Source organism: Euphorbia lathyris, chromosome 2, assembly GCF_963576675.1.
Source record: "Euphorbia lathyris chromosome 2, ddEupLath1.1, whole genome shotgun sequence".
Lineage (NCBI taxonomy): Eukaryota > Viridiplantae > Streptophyta > Magnoliopsida > Malpighiales > Euphorbiaceae > Euphorbia > Euphorbia lathyris.
In genome coordinates, this window is record NC_088911.1 from 75,091,765 (window position 1) to 75,114,844 (window position 23,080).

At 36.8% G+C, this 23,080-nt stretch overlaps 1 non-coding gene across 1 annotated transcript; it reads right to left on the reverse strand.

The window, feature by feature from the left end:
- Positions 1-11,699: 11,699 nt before the first annotated feature.
- Positions 11,700-11,806, reverse strand: LOC136221238 (small nucleolar RNA R71). The gene has a single exon (XR_010685015.1). It is a non-coding gene; the product is annotated as a small nucleolar RNA R71 (small nucleolar RNA).
- Between the last annotated feature and the right edge of the window lie 11,274 nt (positions 11,807-23,080).

The following is a 23,080-nucleotide window of genomic DNA, read 5'->3' on the forward strand; positions in this document are numbered from 1 at the left end:
AATTATAAACGTCTTATATTGATTAGTATTCTAGGGCTAATATCAACTAGCACATTTACATTTGATAAGGGCGACTGCAGGGGAGTAGATGAGGGTGTGCAATGAGCGCTTCCGCACAGGGCCTCAAAATTATAAGGGCCCCAAAATTTAAGATGTACTTAGTCAAATATAGATATTAGCTTAAATTAAAAAAAAAATAACGTAATGTAATTAGATTTATTTACACGTTTTCATTATATTGAGTGCGTATGTGATTTAGATATTCAACCATTCAAAATTTACAACGTTAATACAAAATTCTATTAATTATTAAAGGTTTAAAAAAAATTAGCACAGGGGCCCCAAAAAGTTTAAGACGGCCCTGGGCGACTGTAGATTTAAAATGTTTTTGTCTTTCGGACCATAATCATCTATTTATAAATAAAACCTAGTTTATATAATTACTAATTTGCTCAAATTAGTATATTACGACGGAGTATCTACAAATAAATAAGTTCATGCCTATATATATATATATATATATATACATATATATATATATATATATATATATATATATATATCTTAGGTCCGTAAATTAAATTAGATCATTTAATGGACTACTAATATATGATAGCTCATAATTTACTATATTATATATGTAAAGCTCACATTTAGTCCTCATTGGTAGGTGATCTGTAAATTCCACTGTAAACCCTCATCGAGGTCTGTGGTTTGCCCTGGCCTTGGAAGTGGGTAGACCTACCCTTACCTAAATTTTTTCCTACCAAAAAAATATATATGTAAAGCTCACATTATGGATTTTAAACCAGCAATCTCCCAACATGTACTTATAAATTTTGAAACATTATGATGTCAAAATATCAATAATTTTGTCCATTGATCATACCAATATAGAACCAACAGTTATCTTTAGTGTAACCTTACCAACAATTATCACATATGTTAATATAACCAAATGACATTAATTAATTATGGATGTGTAGTATGTAAATTACATGTAATGTAATCTCAACATGTCTATTTCCAACTGGTCAATAACACTAGCAGAATGGAATAAATCTAAAATTTTATTAACCGAAATCAGTACCGAATGAACCAAATGTGTCTAAAATTAAAGAATATCCAAAATACGAACTCCAACTGAACTCAGATATCCTTAAATGTACAACACCCAAATGGGCGATATACTCATGAAAGACTATGTGCGATAATCATTAACTCAGTGGATCTGTGATAATGGAGTTTGGTCCAATATGCTTATTAGACACCAATCCATTCTGAATTCTCTATCAGATATTAAATTATTGGTAGAACATAAGTATTGACTTGTTGTCATAATATATTATATTTCTATACCAAAATTGCAACCTGATGACAATTTCATAGTCAACCAAAAAACAGGATGCCTCGTAATGTGTTATAAATATAGTTGTCATGATGAAAGAAATTATTCATCCATTCAATGTTGAAACACTTTTCCACATGATTTTGATTTGACAAAATTATTTATGTGAATGATAAAAATATTCCAACACATTAAATTTAAATGCTTTGATTTATTCATACTAATGTGTTTGTTCAATGTTGAGTTATTTGATTTATAAGACATTAAGATAGATGGCCCAAAGGCCCAAAAGAGGAAGTCAAGCCCAAGTCAACAGACCAAAGCCTCACGGCCCAATAAGACTCAAAACGTCGTCGTACTGAGCAAAGCGTTAGCCCAGCAACAAGAAGGATCGAGAAGCCTTCGACCAAATAGCTTCAAGACGAAGCTGCTGAGTTGAGCGACAAGGTAGTCAGGTCAGCGGCAGAACAGAATGAACTTGGAGACCAAGTATTTCTACTTTGGGTAAAGCTTAGAAGGCGCAGGAAGCTGTCTGGAAGACTTTGCCATAAATGTGGAAACATTCTGTTTCATCTGATGAAAAGCTGTTGAGCGATTTCCGCAAGTGCACGGTATACGCTTGTAGTAATAAAAGATATCGAACCCACAGGGAACACTTTTTAACTAAAACTTTATTTAATTCGGTTTAATCACGTGTTTAGGTTTAATAAAAGAAATACGTTTAGTTGATGGAATAGGTTTTGGTAAATTAGGATTAGATAGAAAGATTATATCGAGTTTAGAGAACAATTCCGTTTGGAATTTTGATTACAAAACAGATACTTCCGTAATCGGAATGGAATAGATCTTATTTTCATAAAGCAAAGTAAACAACTTTAACTTTGTGAGATTATGGACATGTAACAATATAATAATTTACTCAATTAAATGGCTTCGAACCATAGAAATCCCTCTAGCGTAAAGACGATTCCTACCTTAATCAAACTAGTGTTTTACTTCTGATAAGCCGCGATCAGCGATCATGTCATCCATAAAAACTAAATTTGTTAAGTGTTCAACAAAGTTCTTATAAGAATAAGATGGAATAGAACGTTTTAATAAAAACACCAATATATCATTTTGAAAATCATTTTGTCAGAACAATATCAAAATAACAACAGTAAGAATATATTGAACAAATAAGTATATCATTAATTGAAATGTGAATTTTCACAAGTTAACAGAGAAGTAGAAACTTGGATAGCATTGTAACGAAGACTTTGAGATCCGGGTCGTCAATCTTTCTCTCAAACTTCGTAGGCTCGTCAAACCATATGCGCTTCAGCCGTCAATTCTTCTCGCTGGATCTTTGGAATAGAGACTGGTCCCGTCCACTATCAGAATGAAAACTAAACTAATATTGTGTTTATAACTAATCTAAATACAATTCGTGTACAACACGATTGCTTACAGAAATGAAATCTAACTTTCTGATTCTTTCCTGAATCAGAAACTCAACATAACAACTTTCTTCTCTAATTTCTCTAACTTTTCCAACTTAACCAACCTTGATTTCTGAAATGGATCACTTATTTATAGTTGTTGAAGGGTTGTAAATGACGGGTCGTGTCCGTTGGTGAAGGGTTGCTTTTATCCGAACGAACAGACGCGTTTTTCTGAATTAAACATGTGTTTTGTGTGCAGGGAGACTTGCTGTCACGACTGAGATTCTGAAAATCTCAGTCACGACAGGGGGTATAGGGGCGAGCTTGAATACGTTGTTTTCCCCCGGTCTGGCCTCCGCAAGTCGCGACTGAGATTTTGAGAATCTCAGTCGCGACAGGGAGTTTTCCTCCCTGGCGTTCGACTGTTTTTCATCCTCTTCGAGCGTTCTTCTGACTGATATGCATTCTCGGTACGTTTTTAAGGTTTTTCCTCCATTTTAGCTCCGTTTTTGCTCCTATTTGGATTTTACCAAATATTTAGGTACCTTGCATCAAAGAAGTAAATAAAGACGTAAAAGTATTCCAAATGAATATAATTAACATGATTTCAATGTAAATTTATCGTATTTATATAGGATATTTTAGATATATTTTGGGCTTAACAAAAGTTGTTGAGCACTAAAGAAGACAGAAGATACAAGAATATGATTGGCCGAAGACGCTGAGCACGTACTGAGTGAAAGCGACGGGAAGCCGTTTGACTCCAACGGTTATTTCGAAATTCGAAATCACCGGTGCCTCAAGTGTCACTATAAATAGGCCTCTCAATTGCTTCATTCGATGCAGATCTTCAATCAAGTCAAAATACTGACCAAATTCATACTTGAAGTTCTGTGAGAAAAGCAAAGCAAATCTTACACCAATTCTCGATCATAGTGTAAAAGTCTAGAGTGATTTCATTCATCTAAGGTGTCTTAGAAAATTGTTGTTTAGGACAAACACTTTATCATTTCTAGAAAAATAGAAAGGAGAAGCTGAGTAATCGGTTATAGTACTCAGCGGTAGTTATAGGAGTGAGTAGAGGAATAGAGGAATGTACTCTTGTATACTCAGCTTCTATTGTAAAAGGTTTCGTGCTCTACCTTTAAAGAGCTCAGTAGAGAATTCAAAAAGCTCGGAACGAGTTCCGGGGACTAGACGTAGGCGGAGAGGCCAAACCAGGATATGTCTGCTGAGTAACATATTTCTAACCCTTAAACTCCTTTATATATTGCTTGCTATAAAACTGACTAAGTAACGAACTCACGCTGAGTTGAGTGCACTAAGAAGCTAAGTTCAGGAATAGACTCAAAGTGCTATCTCCTGACTCAAAGAAAGAAACAGTCTTAGTCACCAGTTGACTAAGCTTGTGTCTTAAAACTACTTAGCGCCGCTGTGTAAACCTTTTATTAGGAAAAGAAGTCAGCCTTAACGGACAAAATTTTAATTAGTTCCTATCCCCCCCTTGGAACTAACCTTGTCACGTTATATAGGACCAACATTCAATAAACTGGAATTAACTTTAAACAAAACGATCATCTGATATGATCTTAATCAGTATACATACTGATCTCTACCTAATTTTACGCCGACCTATTATATTTGAGCTTTGTTTTTTATAAATAGCGCATGACTTTATTGGTTGCTTTTCTAAAGATTCAGAACAAAAATATTTGCATATCTGCTCATTATCTCAAATATGAATATATATCTGAATGCATATATACTCGAGCACGCAAAAATAATGTATAACTATTTGGACTCTATTTAAGACTAAAATTGTCTCCTTTAATCATAAGGTTATCACCTAGTTTGGAGTCCCTTAACTAGAAAAACAGATTTGCGCCCACTGAATTTAAAATATACATAATTATCAACCAAGTTATCTATAAATCAAATGAGGCAATAACTTAGTGAAATTTGAGATACCATTAGCGAGATGTCTGCTTGAGTCCATAAATAGATTTCTTTAATTTGCAAATATTTTGCTTTTGATCGCAAAAAAAAATATATATATAGTTGCACCATATAGATGGTTTCATTAATATCGTTATTGAGAAATGCAGTCTTAATATCCATTTGATGAAACTAAAATCAAAATATGTTGTTAATGCCATTATGATTCTAAAAGATTCTTTCAAATAAACTGGAGAGAAAGTCTCATTTCCTTTTGAATCCCTTTTGGTCTTAAATATCCATTTGCAACCAATGGATTTTGCATTTTCTAGCAATAGGACAATATCTCAAACTTCGTTCTCTCTCATAGACTTCATTTCCTCATCCATGGCATCAATCCATTTATGAGAATTAGAACTTTGTGTTGATTGTTGGAAGTTGATTGGATCTTCTTCCATCAAGCCAATGATTTCCTCGTGTTCTTGGAGAAAAACTATATAATCATCTGGAATTGCACTTCTTCTTTCTCTATCGGATCTCCTTAAAGGCATATATTCTTGAGGTTGTTGAGGTTGTTCTTCTTGTAGAGGAGGAATGATATTGTCTTGATCCTGATCTGCTTATGCAACAATGTCAGGAACACTATTTATTTATAGCTTGATTATTGTCAAAAACAATTGAAGAAATAATTATTTGTTCCTCCTCAAAGACAATATCTTTAACCAAGTTTCCCCCCACAGATTCAACATCTTCAAAAAAATATTGCATTGTCCGTCTCAAAAAATGCCTTAGCAGCAAGATCATAAAACTTAAAACCTCTTGACTTTTCAGAGTAGCCAACAAAATAACAGCCAACTACTGTAGAGTCCAATTTCTTTTCATTTAGCCTATATGGCGTAGCCTTAACTGGACACCACACACATGAAAATGCTTAAGCTAGGGTTACACCTTTTTAATGCTTAAAATGGGTCTAAATTGTTGCTTTTGGTTGTACTTTAATCAAAATATAAGTTGTAATATTCATGCTAATTGCATGTTTTAAGGAATGGCTACACATCCATTGATAGATTTTCTTCGTATATTTATTTGTTCTCCCTTGTTAAAACTGACAAAGTTTTTAAAATCTAAAAAATCTAAAGACTTGAGAATTTCATTTGATATAAGTTTTTCAATTATTTTTGGAGAAATGAAACTTATATTTAAAATTCTCTTTGGTTAAATTTCTTAAAATGTACAACAGTTTATCGGTTTCATTATGTTAGATCACAATATCAAGCATATAAAGTTTACCAAATACAAAGAAATGACGCAGTGCTTATTATAACTAAAGTTTAGAAAATATTTAATTTTTTATTATTAAACAAACATATTCGAATTTGTTTAAAATAGAAACCAATTTTTCACATAAACATGGTGGTGCAATAAGTCTTATTCAAATCTGAATATACACTATGTGATCTTAATATATACATTGACGTTACTTTGTATATTATCATTCCCATATAGATGTATCTTTCACGACCAAATGAATGTCAGGTTAAATAACCTTGCATAAACACACCAATGTGAACAACAGTGCCAAAAATTTAATTCATCAAGTGTGTTCATGAAGAAAATTAAATTAACATCAAAACAAACAAAAAAAATTGTACCTTTTTATACGCTAAGTACATTATTTAGCACGATTCCTGTAGACACTAGAGTTGAAACTCTATGATGAAAGCCTTTAAAAGATGATTGGAACTATGATCGAATATGGATCACGAAAAAATCTGTCGTTAAAAAGTCAAAGTCAACCATTTTCCCATTCAAAACCAAATTTGCGAGAGCATTAAATTGAATTTTAGGATATCTTAATGCATTGTGTCCCCCAAAAGTGTCATAACACATTTTTTCATGCTCAATTCGAAGGTCTAACGAAGAATCTGTGACTAATTGAAGTTTTTGGATGAAATTCGGGATAAAATGAGCAATAACCTTAATTTGGGTCATTTTTAGCCTTAGGTAGACGCAAAAATGTCTGTCTCATCGAAACAAGTCCAACAGAACAAAATTCATCGAAATCCAAAGTCGTTAAGGACAATTTCAGAGCTAAAATGTATTTAAAGAAAAGACGAAGTGGGGCCACATGTCGGCGCGTGGAAGGTACGCGCCTGACACGTGGCAGGCACGTCAGTGCTGACACGTTGCGTCAACAGCTGTGCCAGTCGTCTCCTTCTATTTAGAGCATCTTTATTGGTTGGAGGGTTTTCAACCCTCCAACTATGCCACCTCAACCCAAAAAAACATTTTCCAAATAAAAACACTTCCAATCAAATTTACTTCTAGTGGTTAGGCAATTTCACATACATATTTTTTACTTTAATTCAATTAATATTTTTGTATTACTACTATTTAATTATTTATAAATATTATGTTATTAAATAATCTTTTCGAAAGGTTGAAAAAAATACCTTTTAGTCCCAATGAGATTTAATTAATTCCAAGTTTAACCCTAAAACTTTAATATTTAGGAGGACGAAAATACACTGATAAATAGTCGGAACTCTACCAAATCACTTGGAATAAATTGCAATTTTTTTTGCGTTCATCACCCGTGTTCTATTATTTGTGATTTTTCCAATCATCCCACAACGTATGTCAAAGTTTATCAGTGACAAATCATGTCTATTATTGAGTTTTTTACACTGCAAAATATTGATTGTTCATATTTTTCTTATTTTATTTTTCATTATTGATTTTTATTATCAATAGGTTGTCAAATATATTTCTGTATATATTTGATCCCTAAATTTATTTAATTTAACCCTAAAGTAATGATTTACCAGTTAAATCACTTGTTTTGAATCTTTTTATTTATTCCAATTAATCTGCTCTTTTTTACACTGCTATTTTTTAATCTGATTTTAATAATATTACAAGTTAATATTATTGATTTAATTGGTTCATTTTATTCGTAACGATGATTTAGGATAAACGAACTAATTCGAGATCAATTTTATCTCACGGTCGTTTATCTACCAATAGTAATAATTTGGAACTTTTTATTTTATTCATTCTAGTCTCTATTTTAGAACTTTATAGTTTATTCACTTTTGTCCTTAATTTAAAGTTTTCTCTTTCTTTCAATTAGGTCCATGAATAAACTTTTTAAGTTTATTCAATTTAGTCCTTTGTCAATTTTTATACCATAATTAATTGTATAGCTATGTTATTTGTTTCTAACCTTTTATTTTGGTAGATATGAGTATGTGAGAATATTTTTTGAGTGCAAGTTGGAGACCTGGGAATGCCTGGATGTAATTATATTTAATTTGTACCTATTTCATTGTTTTTGGGTTGTAATATTTTATTGTATATTTGATTTGGTGTATAAATGTGCAATATGACATAAAAATGATTTTTTCAAACAAATCAACCATTCAAAATGAATTTAAAAAGGTTAAAAGAGTTATTAATAGCCCATGTGTATTTAGAAATGCTAAGTAGGAGGTCAGTGGGTTCACCAGACGATTTTGGGGGTGCTTAATATTTCATTTCGATGAGATATTAACCTTCTCCAAGTGGACCTAACTTTCCAAACCCACTTGCTTCCCGCAAGGAATCTCAGTAACATTCTCGGACCTAAAATCTAGGTGGCGACTCTTTCTCCGATATCGGTCCTACCGAGCTAGTCATTTTTTCTATTGGACCACGAGTCCAAACAGCATCATAGTAGTCATGACGGACCTCCCGCGGGTGAAAGCCTGTCAAGATAGGCTTCGTCTATAGTGGCGACTTTGCTAGGGATATAACAAAGTTAATTCCGAAAAGCAATTTCTTCTGTACATTTTGAACTATTATTACTCTCTTTTAAGCTCGAATAACATTCCCATACAACAAGAAACCTTTTGAGCAATTCTCACGAAAGTTCTACAAGATCCATTCGATATTTGGGGCCTACCTAGTGTCATTGCCCCCTTGTAAAAAGTTTTGGACTATTCTAACTCCATTCGAAAGGAATAGTTTGATCTTTTTGCAATGAACCCCATGTCTCAATCCAAAACTCATATAATGGCTTTAGTTAGGATAAAGCATGACCCTAGTAATGGTTTGATTTTCAAATGTATTTTGGCCTTTTGTTTGTCTTTTGTTATAGCCTATAACATACCTGAAATTCCATACATCTTTCATAAAGATTTTACCTTTGTTCAAACCCGAAAGAGGGAGCAAAATTCTAATCTAGCATGACCTATTTTAAAAGGAACTAAGTAGTCTCTTTAACCATGACTTATACTAGACCAAAAGGTTTCACGTTTCCCAAAAGAGATTTTACCTCTTTTGTTAAGAAGGGGAAAATAAAATCTAAGGTTGGTACAAACCATGATTCAAATAGACCACTTTGGCATGTTTTGTTCAAGTCATGTCATATTAGAATTGAAATTTTAGTTTCTATAATATATGTCAAAAGAATAGGATTTCGAGTCTTTTAGTATAGTGTGTACTACACCCGAAGTCTCCATTTACTCAAAAGAGCTTTTCACCTCTTTCAAATCAAAACAGTAATGGAGATCAAGGTTGGTACAACCTATACTAAATGAAATGAACATGTCATTTAAAGTAGTGCGTGTCATACTTGGAACGAGAGAAACTCCCAGTAGAGATTTCAATTCTACCATAAGTAATCTCGAAGTAAAGCTGACATAATTTGTTTTAAAGGACATCGACTTGTCTAGGACGACCTTTGCTACATCTAAGTTTTGGAATCACCCTGAGGAGGTTTAAAACTCCAAATGATGAAAGAAATGAATTCTACATACTAGATTGGTATAGTTTGTCCTAAATAAGACCCTAACTGTTAAGATAGCCCACGTCGTATCCCATGTCTCATAGGACCTAAAAAATTGATACGGTCTATCCTAAAGGCCAACCTTGTATGATGATTAATTTACATCGCTTTGAGAGTTATGCACATCGTCGGTTCCATGCATCCCCCGTTGATGCAAAACGAACCAAAGCCAAAAATCCTAGGAAAGGACCTAAACCAATATGTGTATGAGAGGAATAAGGTGGGAAGGAATAATGTTGTGGCATGTTGTTAGGCTTGAATATGACTATAATTAAACATACTATTTGTGATAAATTAGGGGTGTTTTGGGCGTAATATTACTTAAAGGAAGGACTAATAAGTGTTTTATGCAGATTTGAAAAGCTTAAGTCAAAAAGTTGTTATGCAGCCTGTTTTGCAACAATCAAGAGGAGACGTGCGGCCTTTGATCCAGCGGTTAAACGCTGTGTACCTGATGATGGATAGCGACTTGACAGGCAGACAGGAGCGGACAGGAATGGGCAGCGAAAGCAACATGATGACAAGATTGATCGACCCTTGAGTGTTCAAGGGTCAAAACATTTTTAACCACTTTTAGAAATCTCAGATACTTTGAACAATCTTTCTGCTTTGTAATATTTTGTTAATATTTTGTGTACTTGTCCCCTTGTTCCTCCTATTTATAGAGGTAAAAGAGGAAAAGGTAGGAGATCATCTTTTGGGAGCAGAAGATAGATAAGTTTTAAACAAGTTTAGAGAGAGAAGCTCTCTAGGATCTTTAGAGCTCCTTCCATGGAGTACTGTAAATGCAACTCAGGCTGTTCACTCTGTAGCATGAGTGAGTAGTCGTTTTGAACGGGTTCGTCCAGTTGGGGCCTATTATGTAAGTCTTCTATTTTCTTATTTATGAATGAATGATGATATATTATGTCGTGTTTGATAAAGCTTTCACTCCATTGCTATATGCATGTATGTTAGTGTTAGATGACTGATAGGGAATTGATTTCATCTTCACGGATCTATTTGTCTAACATCCAAACCCCGAAGCAGGAATGTTAGGGGGTTGTATCAAGGGTTTTCTTAATAGAAATGTTGTTTCGATCGTAATGCAAGAAAGAACCAACTTTAGGGACGCTTAAGGTTGTAGTATATCTTAGAATCTTAAGAACACACGAGAGTTGACTTAAGTGAACATTAAAGCAGAGACCTTGACTTCACTTTACGTCATTCATAAATAAATAGGATGTTTAGAGACTGAAAGTAACATGTTCCATTGTGGCCTAGCCTGTTCTACCTTTTATCATTATCAAAAACTCCTTTTCATAAGTTGAATCACTTACTTAGTTACAAATTCACAATATCTCTCAACATAAAGAATTCACACACCATGAACACCCTGTTCTGCAAGGTTTTTCTAGTAAAATTTGGTCATCAATCCCTGTGGAGACGATACTCTATTTATCACTTTATTACTTGTATCTAGTGCACTTGCTAGAGTCCGTTTAGAGGACAACAAGTTTTTGGCGCCGTTGCCGGGGATTGAAAGCAACAAAGTTTATCTGAAAATTTCTGTGAAATAAGGTGTTTTTAATCTGTTTGTCAGAAGAGGTCTCTCTTACTGTCTATGTGCAGAGCTAGACCACCAGTTTTTCCTATCGATCTTGAACTAGAAAGAACGTGTAGACGAAACTAAGTGGGAGCTCGACGAGCAAGACAAAGAGAAAGACAAAGAGAAATAAGGATGGCTGGAAGAAAACCAGAACAACCCGTTCAACCTCCTCCTGAAGAAGAAGGAGAGAACAACAATCCACCAGTTCTGAGAATCAGAGATTACTCCAGACCTACCACGGAAGGACATTTGTCATGTATTGTGTTGCCTAACAAAGGGAACAACATGTTTGAAGTAAAATCATCCATGATACAGATGTTGCAAGCAGTCATGCAATTCAATGGATACCAGTCGGAAGATCCAAACGGACATATCCATGAGTTTATTACGTTGTGCAACACTTTCCGATCAAACAGAGGAGTCTCCGATGACGTGATAAGGCTGAAGCTGTTTCCTTTTTCTCTCAAAGATAAAGCAAAGAACTGGCTAAAGAACCTACAGCCCGAAACCATCGCAACATGGCAGGACATGGCCAGTGCTTTTCTGATGAAATACTTTCCACCTAGACAGGCCGTCAAACTCAGAAATGAGGTGTCCCGTTTCGTTCAAGAAGAGGATGAATCTTTGGCTGAAGCATGGGAAAGGTACAAAGAGATGTTAAGAAGGGTACCAAATTATGGCGTCCCCATATGGATGCAAGTGCAGAATTTTTACAATGAAGTCACCAATACGTACAAAATCCAGATTGAATCCATTGCGAATGGTAACCCCGAGGATCTTGAACCACAAGCCTTTTACGACCTCATCGAAAAAGTGGTAAGCATAAGTTATAATTGGCACTCAGCTAGGAGTGAAGGAAAAAGAACGGCAGATGGTGACATAGTTTCAAAGTTGACTACCCAAGTGGAACAGCTTGCAAGGCAGCTCATCAAGATTAATGTATCATCTATTCATAGTGAACCACCATTTAATGATGTCTATGATTTTTGTGGATGGCCTCACTTCAACATCAACTGCCCTGGAGTCAAGCAAAGAAAGGTTGAGTAGGAACAATGTGATTATGCTGGATACAATCAAAGGAACTCACCAAATCCGTACTCCAATACATACAATCCAGCTACAAGAAATCATCCAAATTTTGGATGGACTGGTTAGCCAAACCAGCAGGAGCAACCTAGATACCAGCAGCAACAAGGAGGACACTATCAGAAGCAGCCTTAACAGCAATACAAACAACCTGTTCCATCCAAGGAGGATGTAGAACAGGATATGAAGACCATGATGATGTAATTTATGAAGCAGACACATGCTTCCATAAAAAAATTGGAAACACAAGTTCATCAACTGGCTGCTTCATCATCAAAAGAAAAAGGGGTGATGCCGAGTAATACCGAACCAAACCCTAAGGGAGATGTCATGGCTATCACTCTATGATCTGGTAAAGAAACTAATCCTCCTGTGATGACTAATAAAAATGATGAGTGTGTAGGTAGGTCCAGACTTGCTGAGAAGGAAAAGGAACAAACTGTTCCTGACCAGGAGAAGCCAGCCGAGACAGATCTCACATCTGACAATAACTAGGAGGAACCGGGGAAGAAGTACTATCCACCTCCTCCCTATGTACCACTTGTACCATATCCGGTGAGGCTCGTAAACAAAAAGCTTAAAGAGCAAAATTCAAAAGTGTTAGACACTTTGAGGAAGTTGCATATCAACACCCCTTCATTGAAGCACTTGCCCAGATGCCCACATATGCAAAATTCTTGAAAGATATCTTGTCAAATAAAAAGAAATTGGAAAACATCTCGATGATCCAACTAAACAGGGACTGCTCGTCAATACTCCAGAACAAGCAGCAGCTTCCGAAAAAGCTAAAGGATCCAGGGAGTTTTTCCATTCCATGTTCTATTGGCAAGTTAAACATTGAAAATGCATTATGTGACCTAGGAGCGAGTATAAACCTAATGCCATATTCTGTTTATGTTAAGCTAGGGCTAGGAGAACCACAACCAACTAGAATGTCCATCCAGTTGGCGGATAGGTCTGTATGCTACCCTAGGGGAGTTGTGGAGGATATGTTAGTCAAAGTATGGAAGTTTATACTACCTGTTGATTTCATCATAATGGACATAGATGAGGATTTGCATGTTCCCATTATTCTGGGTAGACCGTTCTTAGCAACGGGTAAAGCATTGATTGATGTAGGAGAAGGGCAATTATTTTTAAGAATTAATGGGGAAGAAATCATTTTCAAAATGAATGAAGCTATGAGACGGGCTAACACTAGTGATGACACATGTTATTTCTTAGATGATTTCCAAAGTTTATCTGATTCGCAGGAACAGGGACAGGACACATTGGAGGCACTCTTGGGAGAAGAGGCAAATCTCTGTGAAGGAACAAGTTGTTCTATCGAGACAGAAGCTTCAACGCTCCCTCTAGATTCCAATATTCCCACTCATTAAGAACCACCAGAAATGCACACTGTGCCGTTGTCTAAACATGAACTAAAACCTCTGCCATCACACTTAGAATATGCCTTCCTCGAACCACCAAACGAAAGCCCGATGATTATATCTTCCAAATTAACCCCTGATCAGAAAGCTCAACTCATGGAGGTATTGAGAAGAAACAAGGATGCAATTGCGTGGAAGATAGATGACATCAAAGGGATTAGTCCGGCGGTGTGTGTTCATCGGATTCTAATAGAAAAGGACCACAAGCTGTGTGTCCAGCCAAAACGCAGATTGAACCCACACATGAAGGAGGCCGTGAGGAAAGAAGTAATCAAGTTATTGGATGTAGGAATTATTTATCCCATTTCTGACAGCGTCTGGACGAGCCATGTTCATATAGTTCCAAAGAAAGGAGGTACCACGGTTGTTCTTAATGAAAAAGATGAACTGGTTCCCACACGGACCATAACTGGATGGAAAGTATGCGTGGACTACCGAAAGCTCAACGAGGCAACCAGGAAGGACCATTTTCCTTTACCCTTCATTGATCAGATGTTGGAACGATTGGTGGGCTATGCATTTTACTGCTTCCTTGATGGGTATTCAGGGTATAATCAGATTGCTATCCATTGTGAAGATCAAGAGAAAACAACCTTTACCTGCCCATATGGGACTTATGCTTTCAAACGCATGCCTTTTGGGTTGTGTAATACCCCTGCTACATTTCAGAGGTGCATGATGTCTATATTTCATGATATGGTGGAGCAAACTGTGGAAATCTTCATGGATGATTTCTCCGTGTATGGAAATTCATTTGAAAGTTGTCTAAACAACCTAGAGGCCGTGTTAGTACGATGTAGAGAGACAAACTTAGTCCTAAATTGGGAGAAGTGCCATTTCATGGTCACAAGAGGAATTGTGCTCGGACATCAGATCTCGGAACAGGGAATGAAGGTAGACAAAGCAAAAGTGGAAGTGATAAAGAAGTTGGCTGTTCATGCTAATGTCAAAGATGTTAGAAGTTTCCTTAGGCACACGAGATTCTACCGAAGATTCATAAAAGACTTCTCAAAGATAGCATTACTGTTGGAGTTTAGTGTCCTAAAGACAATTGTTTTAGGATATTAATATTAATGAATAAATTGTTTATTTGATCATTTGTTTAATCAGATATATAGCATTAAAATGTAACTATATATAAAGGCACAAATCTTTCATAAAGAAAGTAACCCTAAGTTTATTTAAGTAGTTATAAAGTGTTCATACAAGCATGAAGTGAGACTGTACTTTATAATAGACCAATAGACTTAAAGTAAACCCAAGTCAAGTAATATGTTATAGGGGTTGGCATATTACTGTTGAGACTTGCATGTAACAGTGTTTTCTGTCGAGACAGAAAGCTGATCTCACAAGCTTTAGATATTCAGATATCTAGACAGTTATATGGATCCGGTGAAGGAGTTCATTGGGATTGGGACCTGACTTGAGATAACAGAATGGATTGATTTATCTAATGTGTCAACTGTTCATCTCATTGGTATTAGTAGGTATAACTAATCCTCAGACTCAAACATTCGTTAATTAGTGATTCTGGATTATGGAGTCTGATACTTTGATTCTGTGCGAGCACGATCCAACAGGTGAGAGCCTGGGGTGTGTGAGAGCAGGGTTGGGTATCACACAAAGTAATTGCAGAATAGTTAATGTCAGATTGAGCATTCGTCACTCCCGATAAGTGGGAGATATATCCAAATGGCTGCTTGTGTTGAATTGACTGAAATCCTTGCAAGGTGATAGAGTTAAGAGTAGAAATGAACATTTCACTTAACTTATCTTTTCAGAGTGAATTCAACCTGTACAAGTAAAACCAGACTCTTCGTTATATGTAACCTTGACACATTCCATGGTTATAAGGAATGGACCGACAAGATATAGTTGATGAAGGATCGAATTATACTGTACCTAATGCATAAAGGTTAACGTCAGTTATCAACCTGACTTCTTAATTGCTCTGGGGGAATATCATAGGTTCTGCTAGTAATAGCTCGCGACGGTATTTCGTTATATATATGTTGGAATTAATCGTGATGAATAATTTCAAAGGATATATAAGGCTAGTGGCAATAAAGAACCTAATGGGTCACATATGGGACTTGGAATTGGAGGACGAAAATGTAATTAGTGAGACATGTATATATGGGCCGAAATTTATATATTAATTAGGGGATAAATTAGTTTGATTAATAATTATAATTTGATTATGGTTATGAATTAAATTAAAGGATTATCTGATAATATTAATTAGAAGTTTTTATGTGATTGAAACTCTAATTAATTATCCATAACATTAATTAATTATTAATTTGATTAATAATAATTATCTGGATATAATTAGTTATTATTTAGATAATAGTAAAGTGTTTATTTAATTATCTAATTAGGAATCCTATTCGGAATAAGATCCTAATTAATTAATTACCTAACACAACTAGGACTAGGGTTTTGAGAAGTCTATAAATAGACCCCCTAGCCTAGGAAATTCGGCCAACACAAAATAAGGGAGGAGGAACCGTTCCGTCGTCATCTCGGCTAATTCACATTATTCTTACTCTCTCTTTGATCTCGTATTGATTTCCGTTAGAGGCAATCATTGCGATTGCTATACTTTAAATGTTGATTACTGATTAGTTTTGTTTTTCTGTGTTGAACAAAAACGTTCGTTGCTCACAGATTGATAATAAGAAGTTGTGGGCACTTCGTTTGCAATTGTAGATAGTTCTTCACCGAAGGTATTACTTTCTATCCCTCTTTATATGAAATAACAATTAACAGATCTTGGAAAAAGGAAATAGATAAAATAGATAAAATTTTATTATTCCGCTACGCCTAGGCTTGTCTATTTTCCTACAATTACCACTATCGGCTCTGTTACATAAAGATGTGGATTTCACTTTCGGAACAGACTGTATAAAGGCATTTGAGATTCTGAAAGGCAAACTGATCAATTCACCCATTCTAGCTGCACCAAATTGGGAATTGCCCTTTGAAATGATGTGTGATGCTAGCGACACATGCGTAGGAGCTGTTATTGGGCAGAGAATTGAGAAGAAGTTTAGACCAATCTATTATGGAAGCAAAATGATGAACGAGGCTCAGCAAAACTATACCACGATAGAGAATGAGCTTTTTGCAGTGGTGTATGCTTTTGACAAATTCCGTCCATACTTGGTTTTGTCAAAAGTAGTGGTCTACACAGACCACGCTACCTTGCGCTACCTGTTTGCAAAGAGAGATGCTAAGCCGAGGCTGATACGGTGGTTGCTCTTGCTCCAAGAATTTGACCTCGAGATCAAGGACAAGAAAGGAACAGAAAACGTAGTTGCTGATCATCTGTCCAGAATTTCTCATACCAATAGCCAGGAACAACCAAAAATCTTGGAGATTTTCCCTGATGAGCATTTGTATTCTCTACAACTTACACCATGGTTTGCTGACATTGCCAATTATCTTGCTAGTTCAATTAAACCTCACAGCTTGTCCACCAACCAAAAGAAGAAGTTCTATGCAGAAATCAAATATTATTTTTGGGAAGAACCATATCTTTTTAGGTTGTGCGCAGATCAGATCATACGAAGATGCATCACCCAAGAAGAAGGATAGACTTTTCTGAGCCATTGTCACGAGCGAGAAGCTGGTGGGCATCATAGTGCAAGCAGAACAACCACGAAGGTGCTCCAATCAGGTTTTTTCTGGCCAACCATCTTTAGGGATGCCCATATGTTCGTAATTACTTGTAATGTGTGCCAAAGAACAGGTAATATCTCGGCTAGGAATGCCATGCCCCTCAATAACATTGTTGTATGTGAGATATTTGATATATGGGGCATAAACTTCATGGGGCCATTCCCTATGTCTTTTGATCATAAGTATATGTTGGTTGTAGTAGACTATGTAAGCAAGTGGGTTGAAGCAATAGCTAGTCCCACTAATGATGCCCGTGTGGTTGTAAAATTCCTAAAAAGGATGTTTGCTCGATTTGGTGTCCCACGAGCTATCATTAGTGACCAAGGAACCCATTTTTGCAATGTCCAATTTGAAAAGTTAATGGGCAAGCTTGGAGTCACTCATAGAATTGCCACACCTTACCACCCACAAACGAGTGGGCAGGTAGAGATCTCCAATAGAGAGATCAAAAGAATCTTGGAGAAAACGGTGGGCAATTCTAGCAAGGACTGGGCAAACAAGCTTGACGATGCTTTATAGGCCTATAGAACTACATACAAGACACCCATTGGAATGTCCCCATTTAGGCTGTTGTATGGCAAATCTTGTCATCTTCCAGTATAGATGGAACATAGAGCCTTCTGGGCACTAACTTTTCTGAATTTTGAGAAACAGGCTGTGGGCGAACAAAGACGGTTGCAACTATGTGATATGGAGGAATTCAGGCTGTTTTCATACGAGAACGAGGTGAATTATAAGGAAAAGACCAAGAAATGGCACGACAGGAAAATACAGGAGAAAGTCTTTCGAGAAGGATAGAGGGTCCTCTTGTACAACTCGAGGCTCAGACTATTCCCTGGGAAGCTGAAGTCCAAATGGTCGGGACCTTACACCATAAACAACGTGTTTTACCATGGTGCAATAGAAATTGTCAAAGATGGTCATGAACCTTTCAAAGTAAACGGACAATGATTAAAACCATATCTCGAGAATGATAACCAGGGGGCAATTGACACTGTCAATTTCCAGGACCCCCCAAGCCATTAGCATCAGGAACAGGGTGTTCGCTGCAAACACCAATTGCAGCAGGGGAGTAACCTCAGACTTTTATACCTTATTATAATTTTGTCAAAATTTTTTGTATGATTGCCTTGTCAAGTTAAATTAATTTTGTGTTGTCATGAGGGTCCGTAAAATAACAATTTGATTTTCACCATTTAAATTGCGAGCAAAAATAGAAACTTTTACCCTTCCACTAGGGTGAAGTTTTAATTTTTACTTGTGAGTAAAAGGGGACAGAAGAGCTCTTGGGGGGAAAATAAATTGACCAAAAATTTAAATCGAAAACTTGAGGATAAGGGGGGCGTCAAATCACACTGTTTTGAGGCTACTTGTTGTACTTTTCCTCACACCTCTCTCTTGGTAAATTCGAAGTGGGTGGAGTGTAGTTAATTTCAAACAAAAGTAACCATTCGCACCCCTTCCCAAGGCGTCCTTTCATCTGTATGCGGCTATTGCCACAACCACTCGTACAGGTGGCGTTAAGAGAAGCGTCGTCATAATGGTGGTTCTGGCAACAGGCCATTTCGAACTTTTTCTATTTAAAGGACGAGGGGAGTATTGCGGACCCTAGTAAACATTTTCTTATCTCTCTTTCACACCGTTCCCCATATTTCTTTTGATAACCATTTTGGGTGCACCTATTTAGTCTCAGTCTCAAGATGAGGACTCGCGGCTCTGGAAAGCAAGTGAAAATAGAAGGAGCCAAGAAAGACAAAGCAAAAGGCAAAATGGTTGGCACAAGTATAGTGGCTTTCGTGCCAGATGAAAAACTGGTGAAGAAATTATCACAGTTCAAAGACGCCAATGTGCAGCAGTATTATGATGATTTGGCTCAACTGGAGTTCGGGCCAGTGAGAACGATCTGCTGGGAAACCCTAAAACAGCTTAAACTTTCGGAGCGTGTTAAGAAGCGCATGGAAGCAGGCCACTTTGGCTGTTTCTTTGAGATGAAGGAGCCCGCTTATAAGGAACTTACGCTAGAGTTTCTGGCTATATTTAAACATGACCCAGAGATCACTGACCCTGAAGAAGAGGGGAAATTCAGCTTCTAACTTATGAGCCATACCCAGCGGTCGTCTTTGAACACATTTAACAGCCTGCTCGATGCCACTAATGATGATGACTTGGAATCGGACGGCTACAAGGGGGCTTTCACTGAAACCCCGGATGGGTTCGACCCGACGGTTTTCTGGCGCTCAATCTCTGGCCAGCCAAGTTATGATGGTAGTGCCTCAAAAGCATCTAACATTGAGGACTATGCCCTCCGTTATCTGCACAAACTGGTTTCCGGCACCATCTTCGCGAGAGAAAACCAAGCAACTATCCCCAACGCAGACCTTACTGCTCTATAGAGCATGATGCATGGGCATATGATTAACTCAAGGTTCTGGTTTGGGGAATATATTAGTGCTTTTGGGAGGAAAAACTCTTCCCTCATATGTTGTGGCAGTATAGTGACGCGCATAGCAGAGGCAATAGGGGTCTTCAAGCCTGAAGACCGAAACAGGCTGACGGTGGTGAACCACCCAGATCAAATTGATTTGAGAAGCCTACAAAGCATGCTGTTCGGGAAGATGGTAAATGGCAAGTGGGTATGGATGTCGGATTTCGTTGAGGCGAAGAGGGTAGAGAGAAAGAAGCGGAAGAACGAGCCGGTAGTATCAGTGTCATCGGAGTCTGAGCAAATTGAACAAGCCAAGGATCTTGGATTTTACCAAAAATGCGCAAAGCTCTCCAACAAAGATATCCTCTCCAAGTTCAATGCCCTGTTTGTATAGACCAAAACCTGCCGAGACCAGATCCATGCTCTGGAACATAAAAATGTCGAGCTGCAAGGCGAGGTCGATATGCTGAAGCACCTTTGTGTGGAAGAATATCAAGGGCGGGAGAGTCCCTCTGGTGCCTCAATAAAAAGTCCGGTAAGAGTGAAACCTGAGACAGAAACCAATGCCGCAGCCTCCTCGAAAGGGGATGGCGCTGCCCCTGCTAAGGATAAAGAGGTTGATTCCTCTCTTTCCCCGTTTTTCTGAACATTCCATTTGTCGCTATCCAAGCATCTGGTAACACTTGTACACCTTCTTTTCATTTGTTTAAACTCATCTGATAGCATGTTATAATGTTTTCCTCTGCTTTTTAGTGTTAACATTTGGGACAATGTTCGATTCTTATTTGGGGGTGGGGAAATTACAATAATGATTGCAATATCTGCATGCATAACATGATAAAAGATTGAACAGGTTGTTATTGTAGTATGTTCTGAATAATAACTTACCCCCTGTGACCTCTTGGCATGTACAAATGTAATACTTTTGTCCATCCTCAGTAAATAGTTATTGTTTTGTGTTCGTTCCATCCTGTGAACAACTTGTTCTTCGATTGTTTAGACCCTGCAGTAATTCCTAAGTAAACAGTTTGCGCATGTTATGTTTGAAATGTGTGGTGAAAGCCTGGTGATAATTTTAATTCCCGAGCTTTGAAGTTCCAAAAAATTTTAAGTTTTAAATCAACATTCACTTGAGGGATCTTTTGTCCTAATGCATGAAACCCCCAAAATAGTGAGAACTTGAGCCTACAATTGCATGTAAATGCATCGATTCGTTGAAGAGTGGGCTAGTACTTACTATCTTTAGGGAGAATTTGCTTTGGTAAGCCCTATCGAAATGGAAAAAAAATTTGGACAAACATAGAATGATAAAGGCACTTAGGCACCCAACTCAACCATTAAAAGACATACCATGTGCACTGCACCCACATGTTAGGATAAACCATTTGAGCTTGCCCTTTTATTTCGTTAACTTAGCCTTTAAATAACCACAGTCCCATCACTTTGATCCTAAAGAACCGTGAATTTGCCTCATGCAAGCTGTGTTGATTGAAAATATAACTGGCGGAGGAAACTCGCGCATACATTGAGATAAAATATCTAAATAAAGGAAGATGATCAAGAGGAAAACAATAGGATAAATCACTAAAGATGCCTCATGATACATGGCACACAATTGCATTAAGTGTCCAAAGTGTGAGATTGGTTGTTTAGTTGCATATGTTAATAAGGAAATTTGGTAATTCATCTGTTGAACAAGTTGTGAATAGTGGTATGTAGGACTAAGGTATTTGTGTAATGTGCATGAGGATAGAATTTTTACACATAAAAAAGCCATTCACGTCCACACCTATACCTTAACCATACATTACAACCCATAAAGACCTTTTGATGTTGTTTGAAAAATCTTGATCCATAGAAATAGGACCGATAAGCAAATTCGCACCCTACAGGTATATTTACTGAGCCGGGGAGAGAAGTTGCATTCCCTTCTTTATGGCTAAAAAAGGCCATTCGAGAGTGAGTGAAACATCCCTTCCTTAGTGAGGCATTTCGGGTGAACAAGTTGTTCAAATGAAAGTTGAGGTAAAACTTGAAGCTTTGAGGAATTTCTTGAGTAAGGATACATGAGTTAAATCAGGCATAACCACATTTTTGATCTTGACTTGCGTATTTCTGTTTATATTTTTCTGAGCGTCATTTTCTGATCATTCTAAATAATCTATTGTAATCTCTTTTCCTGTTCTTTCTATAAATTCATCAAATCTGTCTTCCGTATTCTTTCATACCTAAATTATTTTAGTAAGTTGTTCTGTTTTCTATTTCTGTTTACTTAAGGACAAGCAAAGATTTAATTTGGGGGTATTTGTTAGGATTGAATATGACTACAATTAAACATACTATTTGTGATAAATTAGGGGTGTTTTGGGCGTAATATTACTTAAAGGAAGGACTAATAAGTGTTTTATGCAGATTTGAAAAGCTTAAGTCAAAAAGGCTGTTATGTAGCCTGTTTTGCAACAACCAAGAGGAGACGTGCACCCTTTGATCCAGCGGTTAAACGCTGTGTACCTGATGATGGATAGCGACTTGACAGGCAGGCAGGAGCGGACAGGAATGGGCGGCGAAAGCAACATGATGACAAGATTGATCGACCTTTGAGTGTTCAAGGGTCAAAAAATTTTTAACCACTTTTAGAAATCTCGGATACTTTGAACAATCTTTCTGCTTTGTAATATTTTGTTAATATTTTGTGTACTTGTCCCCTTGTTCCTCCTATTTATAGAGGTAAAAGAGGAAAAGGTAGGAGATCATCTTTTGGGAGCAGAAGATAGATAAGTTTTAAACAAGTTTAGAGAGAGAAGCTCTCTAGGATCTTTAGACCTCCTTTCATGGAGTACTGTAAATGCAACTCAGGCTGTTCACTCTGTAGCATGAGTGAGTAGTCGTTTTGAACGGGTTCGACCAGTTAGGGCCTGTTATGTAAGTCTTCTATTTTCTTATTTATGAATGAATGATGATATATTATGTCATGTTTGATAAAGCTTTCACTCCATTGCTATATGCATGTATGTTAGTGTTAGATGCCTGATAGGGAACTTGTTTCATCTTCACGGATCTATTTGTCAAACATCCAAACCCCGAAGCAGGAATGTTAGGGGGTTGTATCAAGGGTTTTCTTAATAGAAATGCTGTTTCGATCGTAATGCAAGAAAGAACCAACTTTAGGGACGATTAAGGTTGTAGTATATCTTAGAATCTTAAGAACACACGAGAGTTGACTTAAGTGAGCATTAAAGCAGAGACCTTGACTTCACTTTACGTCATTCATGAATAAATAGGATGTTTAGAGACTGAAAGTAACATGTTCCGCTGTGGCCTAGCTTGTTCTA